At 40.1% G+C, this 10158-nt stretch overlaps 1 long non-coding RNA gene across 1 annotated transcript; it reads left to right on the top strand.

The window, feature by feature from the left end:
• Positions 1 to 1554: 1554 nt before the first annotated feature.
• LOC138647745 (uncharacterized) lies at positions 1555 to 9885 on the top strand. Its single transcript, XR_011315029.1, has 3 exons — positions 1555 to 1760; positions 6257 to 6472; positions 9201 to 9885. It is a non-coding gene; the product is annotated as an uncharacterized lncRNA (long non-coding RNA).
• Positions 9886 to 10158: the final 273 nt, after the last annotated feature.

Here is a 10158-nt window from a genome sequence, read left to right as displayed (position 1 = left end):
GTGCTCGGGAAAACCCAAGCAACGAGTATACTTGCTCATCACTACAAGTAACCATTGATAGGATGTTCCATTGGGAAGCACAAGGAAGTATCAGACAAAGGAAAACCCTGCATCTGGGCAGAACATAAAATACACAACGTTCCGTAGCGTAAGTCTATACTTGTGTACATGCGCTACTTACACTGTGCTGATCCGTATCTTTTCTTTTCTATGAATATATAAAGCTATATTCTGATAATATCACTTGTTCTCACGGTGTAGTGTATGGTGGAATCTGAAATAGGAGAATTTGGGTCAAGATCATGTGTCTGACAAACCTGGCCTTCACAGTGACTCTGCTCAGAGCATGCTCATTAAATACTTCCACAGGTCTGAGTCAGTCTACTATAAGGCTTAGAGGCCAGTGTGATCAATCCTAGATTTGTCTTTTATTTTTTTTATATAAATATTGTGATATACAGAAAAATATGATTTTTTTTAAATAATGAAACAACCCAATATGTAATTTTTGGATGACACATTACCTTTAAGGTCAGAGTCAGACGGCCATATAACATAGATGACGATCGCATCACAATGATCGCACTGGCCAGCAACTCTCGTGATCAGAAGGTGCCAGCTGCATAGAAATACATGCTGTCAGTGTCCGCTCAGGATTATCACCCGTGTTATACGGCCCACTGACTGCGCCCTAATCGTGAATAAAATGACACCTTGCTATCTGCCAGTTAAGATTTGCTTATCTTTACTAGCTCCTTCAGGATGGCCAGGAGCTATTAATCTGTCACCAGGGTTTTACCACCTGATCAGAGAGCAGCATGATGTAGGGGCAGAGACTCTGATTCAATTACTGGGCTGTTTGCTGAAGTTTTAATAAAATTACAGCAGGAGATTATCACCAGTAAACAAGTCAACATACTGCCATGTAGTCCTCAATATTAATGAGCTCTGTATAACCCGGCCCCCACCACTGATTTGCAGCTTTCTGCCTATGCACAGTGTACACAAAAAGCTGCCAATCACTGGTGTGGGCGGGGTTATACAGAGCTCAGCATTAGAGAACCGCTAGATCTTCAGCAGATGAAAAATAAGTTTTATCAAGACTGCAGGAAGCAGCTCAGTAAGTGACACATCGCTGGAATCAGAATCTCTTCCCATACATTATGCTGCTCTCATATGGGTAGTAAAAGCTTGGTGACAGATTCCCTTTCAGTATTTTAGTCATGTTTATTGAACTTGTATTATATTTTATGTTTGTGAACTCTCTTCACATTTATCAGACCCTGGAATCAATGATACTTAAACCCCTTAGAATCAGTCACCATATGTCTACCTGTGTATGTAACATAGCCCGCTCCATATAGCATGGGTTCTGACTGTGTTACATGACTAGCCCCTATGTCTCACAAAAGTGATCTCCCATGACGTCCAGCTATGCTTATTAATATTAAAACATAGAAAACTTGCCATTTTCTCACTGGGCATTGAGGCTTTTTTAAGACTCCTAACTTTCTGTTGTTTCAGGAAACAATATATGCACTTTGTCAAAATGAACTGACTTCAAACCTATTTTTGTATTGAACCATCCGACGAGCATGTGCAAACCTCATCATTGTGAAGGGAGGGGCTGTGACATCGCCTATTGTCACATAACATTTGAAAATTCTTGAAGAACAGAAGTCCCAGAAGACTGGAGAAGAGCAAATATTGTTCCAATCTTCAAAAAGGGGAAGAAGGTGGACCCAGGGAACTATAGGCCGGTGAGTCTGACATCTATACCAGGAAGATCTTTGAACAAATTATTAACCCTGCTGTTTTGTTCGCATTTACTATACACTTGTAGTGTTCCGGGTCACTATGACCCGGCTTATTAAACCTTGATTTTAGACACTCTAACTCCATTTTTTTATACTTTTTGCTTACTAGACTGTTTGTGAACATGTTTGGTAGTAAAAAAAAAAAAAGAAAAATGAACTAGAAATCTTTTTTTTTTTGTTTTTATTCTGAAAAAACAGATCAATGAGCAAAACGAAAATAGAAAACTACACATATTTTGTAATTAAAAAAAACCTTTGTAACTAAACAATAATAATAAAGTCTGAGAAAAAAAACAGCTTCAAAAACAATAAGAGCTTCTATACTACATCAAAGCATACCAGTGCTCAATATCCAGCAATCTATCATGCTAAGTGTAGAGCAGTGTATCACACAGTAATAACACTAATTACATGTAATAAAATAAAAGTATTCCTTTACAATATACAATCTATCAATAGAATTGATTAGTAAAAGCATAACAAGCAACCTACCTGTAGAAAACAAAAATACTGCCTGGAACAGAGATATCCTGGAACAGAGGTATGTACACAGCTGCTCTCCAAAGAAACTGAAAGGTAACATGTCTGGGCTAGCATATGTGTACTGATAAGAGCAGAGAAGATAAGAACCCTTCTGAAAACAAGCAGATAAGCCAGGAAGACAGACTTACTTTACAAAAAAAAATGTCTTAGACAGCGCGTTCTGAGCCGTCCGTTCTGCGCATAATATACATGTGTAGTGCACACCTAGTGATCTCTCCGGATGCACTCTACATTTTAGAATAGACTGCGCACCAAAAATAATCAATATAAAGCCATTTTTATGGTGCGCAGATCTCAATGCATACCCCCGGTAGAGCGCGTGTACGACCCCATTGAAATAATTTAGGAAATAAATCAATTGATATACAATAGTAGATGCAATAAATAGACCCAACTGAGGTTATAACTCCTTTATTTCATTGAAAATATAGCCTCACAGCTGTAAAAAACGATGTCGGGTCACTATGACCCGAACACAACAAGTGTAACTTTTTGCGTGTAGCAAAAAGTAAACGGAAAAAAAAAAAAATACTCATAGGTAGGTCCCCCCAAATGAGGAAAAGTCAAGGAGTCTCAAGTTTTAGAGACTTACAGAAAAAAATCTACAGGGCCGCAAAAAGTCTGTTCGGGTCACTATGACCCGAACAGAACAGCAGGGTTAAACAACATATATGTACAGTAAGTACCTGGATAAGAATGAAGTGATTACCAGAGTCAGCAAGGGTTAGTAACTAATAAGTCATGTCAGACTAACTTAATTTCCTTCTATGACAGAATCACTGACTGGGTGGATCAGGGAAATGCTGTATATATAGTATATCTTGACTTCAGCAAAGCATTTGACAAAGTGTCTCACACAATCCTTAATGAAAAAAATTACTAAGTATGGAATGGACAAGGAAACTGTTAAGTGGATTCATAACAGGCTTAGTGATTGGACCCAAAGAGTGGTCATAAATGGCTGCACATCCAGTTAGAAGAATGTCTCAAATGGGGTACCACAGGTCTCTGTCCTGGGCCCTGTATTGTTCAACATCTTTATCAATGATTTAGATGAAGGAATTGAGAGTAAACTAATTAAATTTGCTGATGACACAAAGCTGGGAGTGATAGCTAATACTAGAGAAGAGAGGGAGGATTCAAAAAGATATAAATAAACTGGAGCAGTGGGCAGCAACTGACAGAATGGTTTTTAACAGGGAAAATGCAAAGTACTACATTTGGGCAATAAAAATGAAAAAAAGCAGATACAGAATGGGAGGAATACGGCTAAGCAACAGCACGTGTGAAAAAGACTTGGGTATACTAACAGATCACAGACTGAACATGAGTCAACAGTGTGATGCAGCAGCAAAAAGGGCAAATACAATTGTGGGATGTATTAACAGAAGCATACAGTCTAGATCACGTGAAGTCATTATTGCCCTCTACTCCTCTTTGGTCAGACTTCATCTGGAATACTGTGTCCAGTTTCGGGCACCACATTTTTAAAAAAAGACATCAACAAACTGGAGAAAGTTAAGAGAAGAGCGACCAGAATGGTGACAGGTCTGCACACCATGTCCTATGAGGAACGATTACAGAATCTGGGAATGTTTAGCTTGCAAAAAAGAAGACTGAGAGGAGACTTAAAGGGACACTGTCACCTGAATTTGCCTTGTGCAGGCATGTACTACGGAGGACAGAGAATGAACTTCAATCCAATATTGCAGCCAGCATGCAGCCAGCGAGTAAGGAAAGGGTGAATCAAAAAAAACCAAACCCCGCCTCCATGGCTGAAGATTGTTCCCTCCAAATTCAGGTGACAGTGTCCCTTTAATAGCTGTCTATAAATATCTCAAGGGCTGTCATATTATAGAGGGATCATCTTTATTCTCATTTGCACAAGGAAAGAATAGAAGCATTGGGATGAAACTGAATAGGAGGAGACACAGATTAGCTATTAGAAAAAACCTTTTGACAGGGTGATCAATGAGTGTAACACGTTGCCACGAGAGGTGGTGAGTTCTCCTTCAATGGAAGTGTTCAAACAGAGACTGGACAGACATCTGTCTGGGATGATTTGGTGAATCCTGCTTTGAGCAGGGGGTTGGACCAGATGAACCAGGAGGTCCCTTCCGACTGTAACATTCTATGAGTCTATGATTTTGATTGGGGGATGCTGTGCTATCAGCTGTGTATAGAGGTGTTACCTGTCAGTGTAATCCTGCCTCTGATGATAAGGAACCTGCTGAAAATTCTTACTAGAAGTACAGGAATTAGCCCCAGTGGCCAATGTGAAAGATTACAACTTTTTAATTTTTGTGATGTGAAAGAAAATGGCAAACAATGTTTAAAAATGCATGTAACACAAAGACCAAACAATAGGTAATTTTCTGATTTAAGAGGTTAAGGTAAACAATTAGGATAGTTGGTTATGCTTAGCTTGTGTCTGCAGTATTATGTGTTACTTCAACACGGTTTTTCAGATTATCCTGAAGTTTTGTATATGGGAGGGGACACATTGGATCAGTTTAGTCGGTGGCTCCCAGCCCTGCAGCATCTTACATATGATCATGGAAGGATGTCATGAGAATCACAGACACTAGAGTCAGTAAACTAAGTACTTATAATTGATTAAAGAGAACCTGTCACACTGTCCATTTGCTCCGATCTATGGACAGGCTGGTATAGAGAAGGAGAAGCTGAGCAGAATGATATATAAGTTGTATAAAATGCAGTATAATCTGTTTATTATCCATTGAAATCCATGGTGTCTGTATGCAACTGAGACCAGTGGGTGGTCCTATTAGTGATTGACAGTTATATCTATAGGCACAGTCATACAGGGAGGACTGTCAATCACTGACAGGACCGCCCACTGGACTCATACATGCAAACTCCAGGGATCTCAATGAATAAACTGTCCCAAACAGTCTGAAGGGGGCTTCATCGGAGAAAATAACTTTGCAGGAGGATGAAGCCCCATTCAGTGACATCTGGAAGAATGATTGTCCAGAAACGTAAACTTGAGCACTATCATGAGCCCTGTGTCACACCAGCAGTAAAGCATCCTGAGACCATTCATGTGTGGGGGCTTCTCATCCATGGAGGGGCTCACTCACAATTTTACCTATGAACACTGCCAGAAATATAGAATGGGATCTAAACATCCTCCAAGAGCAACGTCTCCCAACCATCCAGGAGCAATGTGGTGAAGTGCAGCGCTCTTATCAGCAAGATGGAGACTGTCACAAGGGAGAAGTGATAACTAAGTGGCTAGATGAGCAAAACATTGACATTTTTGGTCATTGGTCCGGAAACTCCACAATCTCAATCACATTGAGAACCTGGGGTCAATCTTCAAAAAGTGTGTGGATAAACAAGAACAAAGAAATTGTGGTAACCCCTAAGCACTAATTAGACAATAATTGGCGGTCATCTGTCAGGATATGACCCAGAAGCTGATATCCAGGGGCGAAGAGCAGAAGTCTGGAAAACAAGGTTCAACACTGGAAATATTTGAGTCTTTACAGAAGCTTGATGTATTTGTCAATAAAAGTTATACAACTTATGAAATGCTGATAACTGTAGTTTACTAACCAAAGAAACATCTGACTACAAGATCTAACAACACTGAAGCAGCAAACTGCGTAACAAACCAAACGTGTCACGACTTTTGGCCGAGACTACAATGACTGTCAATTGAGTTTACAATACGTAAGTCTTCACTTTAGCAGCAGGTACTTTGGAAAGGTCATTGGGATAATATCCAACTAGGGTTTGTTGAGAGTAAAGTTCAATTCTCTGCATTTTACTCAATTCTTTTTTTATGCTGGTAACACGCCTGTGGGATTACTCTCAAAATATCCTGCTGTACTTGTTTGGTGACATGTCACACATTATTACTTTTACAGGAAACCTGAGAGTAGAATCACCACGACCTGCAGGAATCAGACGCCCAAACCCAGATGTGTTATAACCTACTCTGAAAGGCTGGCTGAGGACTGTGGAGACATGGCGGGTCGTCGGGTGCCCCGGTCTGCTAGCCGAAACCGTGTGAACCAGGAATGACCCCGCCAAACGCCTGCTCTCCCTTTAATGTGGGCGTAACGCTACTTAGACAACACAGGGTGAGGATAAAACACTGTGGTAATGCTTTATTGAACCACAAAACAGGCAGATAACACATAGAACAGTCTCAACAAAATTCCCCAAGACGGTGCACGTTACAGAGTCTCACCCTTTCACTGACTCACGGGATAATGACAGATGTTGCTTCAGAGCTTCCAGAGTCGGCTATCCCACCTGTGGCACACACACAGAGGGGAGGTAACGACAAGTGTAGGAAGATGACAGTTCATTGAGGTAAAAGGCCAGTTAACCCGAGAGCCACAAATTGGCTTCTCAAACATATACAACCCCTGGCAAAAATTATGGAATCACCAGCCTTGGAGGATGTTCATTCAGTTGTTTAATTTTGTAGAAAAAAAGCAGATCACAGACCTGGCACAAAACTAAAGTCATTTCAAATGGCAACTTTCTGGCTTTAAGAAACACTAAAAGAAATCAAGAACAAAAATTTTTGTAGTCAGTAATGGTTACTTTTTTAACCAAGCATAGGGGAAAAATTATGGAATCACTCAATTCTGAGGAAAAAATTATGGAATCAAGAAATACAAACAAACAAAAAAACACTCCAAAACATCACTAGTATTTTGTTGCACCACCTCTGGCTTTTATAACAGCTTGCAGTCTCTGAGGCCTGGACTTACTGAGTGTCACACAGGACTCTTCATCAGTCTGGCTCCAACTTTCTCTGCTGTTGCCAGATCAGCTTTGCAGGTTGGAGCCTTATCATGCACCATTTTCTTCAACTTCCACCAAAGATTTTCAATTGGATTGAGATCCGGACTATTTGCAGGTCATGACATTGACCTTATGTGTCTTTTTTCAAGGAATGTTTTCACAGTTTTTGCTCTATGGCAGGATGCATTATCATCTTGAAAAATTATTTCATCATCCACAAACATCCTTTCAGTTGATGGGATAAGAAAAATGTTCAAAATTCAACATAAACTTGTGCATTTATTGAAGATGTAATGACAGCCATCCCCCAGTGCCTTTACCTGACATGCAGCCCCATATCATCAATGACTGTGGAAATTTTCATGTTCTCTTCAGGCAGTCATCTTTATAAATCTCATTGGAACGGCACCAAACAAAGGTTCCAGAATTATCACCTTGCCCAATGCAGATTCGCGATTCATCACTGAATATGACTTTCATCCAGTCATCCACAGTCCACGATTGATTTTCCTTAGCCCATTGTAACCTTGTTGTTTTCTGTTTAGGTGTTAATGATGGCTTTCGTTTAGCTTTTCTGTATGTAAATCCCATTTCCTTTAGGCGGTTTCTTACAGTTCGGTCACAGACGTTGACTCAAGTTTCCACCCACTCGTTCCTCATTTGTTTTGTTGTGCATTTCCTGTTTTGGAGACATATTGCTTTAAGTTTCCGGTCTTGATGCTTTGATGTCTTCCTTGGTCTACCAGTATGTTTGCCTTTAACAACCTTCCCATGGTGTTTGTATTTGGTCCAGATTTCTTACATAGCTGACTGTGAACAACCAACATCTTTTGCAACATTGCGTGCTGATTTACCCTCTTTTAAGATTTTGATAATCCTCTCCTTTGTTTCAATTGACATCTCTCGTGTTGGAGCCATGATTCATGTCAGTCCACTTGGTGCAACAGCTCTCCAAGGTGTGATCATTCCTTTTTAGATGCAGACTAGCGAGAAGATCTAATTTGATGCAGGTGTTATTTTTGGGTATGAAATTTATAGGGTGATTCCATAATTTTTTTCTCAGAATTTAGTGATTCCATAATTTTTCCCCTATGCTTGGTTAAGAAAAGTAACCATTACTGACTACCACATTTTTTGTTCTTGATTTCTTTTAGTGTTTCTTAAAGCCAGAAAGTTGCCATTTGAAATGATTTTAGTTTTGTGCCATGTCTGTGATCTGCTTTTATTCTACAAAATTAAACAACTGAATGAACATCCTCCAAGGCCGGTGATTCCATAATTTTTGCCAGGGGTTGTACATCAGGGGTGTCAAACTGCATTCCTCGAGGGCTGCAAACTGGTCATGTTTTCAGGATTTCCTTGCATTGCACAGGTGATATTTTAATCACCTGCAGAGAATGATTGCAGCACCTTGTGCAATGCTAAGGAAATCTTGAAAACACGCATGGTTTGAGGCCCTCGAGGAATGCAGTTTGACACCCCTGTTGTACATGGTTCAGTGTTGGTAAATCGAGTTGTATTCTTCCAACCGGGACTGAAAACCACTAGGTTGGTTCCTGCAGAATGATAGATCTGTGTACCTTGTGATGAAGCCATGATGTAAAATGGCTGCTGTCATGTCTCTGGTCCTTTGGATGTATGGCAGAATCTCTGGCTGTCCCTCTCCCAATCTCTCTGTCCCTGAGTCTCTTTATACAGAGGCATGTAACCTATTTATAGATGTAACAAGTGTCCTTCAGTCCAGCATCACAGATAAGGGGAAGAATGGTGATGAGATCAAGTAGCATTACTTGATTATTCAATTTATTTGCATAGCTTTTCCCTCTCTGGTTTCGCAGTCAACAAACTGGCTCCATAATACAATGCATAATTAGCATACCAGCAAACATCACTAGTCATCAAAAATAAGAGCACACTATATTATATGAAATATCAGCCTGCCAGTCAATATTACAGGCTTATACAAGCAAAAGTATAGATAACAGCATATTCTTCTTGGTTTGCTAAAAATAGTTATCTGGTTATTTAAGATACAATCCTGTTTCTTCACAGGGTATCATCTGTGTCTGGTGAAGAGTCCAATTAGTGCACATAGGGAGAGGCCTGACATTTTATGGGAGATGTGATGGATGAAGCTGCCTCAAACTAATCATCAGGTTTTCTATGTTTTTCTGGAGCTGACGCAGGGTTTCAGTAATAGGAACGAGTTTATATTGTACGACAAGTGACATTAAACGACCGCCGGTTGACTACCTTTGACAGGGGGGCTGTTTAATAGCCTGTCTAGACAAGCAGACTGTGCTTACTTACGATGCACACAGAACACTCAGTGAAGGATCATTCTGTACACAAACAACGCTGTTTTCCTCTGCAGCACGGGTCCTGTTTACACAGGACTGTGTGCTGCCAAGAACAATAATTTTTAAATAAGCTTCAAAAACTAATTTTACCCTACAAATTAGTTTGGTTGCTTATTTTGGTAATTGACAATCGGAAAATGATCACTTTTCCTTCCCGATAACCGTACTGGTTACGCCTGTGCCATAACTCTGCCAGTGTGTGATTCCTGGTCTCCGTGTTTGGGCAGCGTGACTCTGCTGTCAGGATCCCTTTGATGCTGCAAACACTTGCACAATTCTGCCTGTATTGCAGGACATGACACCCTATAGAGACTGTAATAGCTGGGAGAAGAGATTTGCTTCTTTCATTTGCTTAATAAACGTCCACTTAAGCTGTATTTTGTGTGCGAATCTAGGTCATGCCGACCTGACCGATTATTCACTGTGTGTCTGGCTATTAAGTTACAGGATTATCATCATTTTGCTGTAATTATTTTCATGCTGTGTTCTTTAGACTGGGTTCATGCTTTTCAAATGGGGGGGATCAATTTTCACCACTTTATGAATACAATATACGGTACTTTTGGGATGGATAGAAATGACGGCTAAAGCTTTTTATAAATTACCACAGCTCCATTACACAGGGAAATGCTGCATGGAACAAAATAAAT

The sequence above is a fragment of the Ranitomeya imitator genome, chromosome 8 (genome assembly GCF_032444005.1).
Source record: "Ranitomeya imitator isolate aRanImi1 chromosome 8, aRanImi1.pri, whole genome shotgun sequence".
Taxonomy (NCBI): Eukaryota; Metazoa; Chordata; class Amphibia; order Anura; family Dendrobatidae; genus Ranitomeya; species Ranitomeya imitator.
Note: the sequence above shows the minus strand (reverse complement) of the source record. Positions and strands in the feature narration are given on the sequence as shown.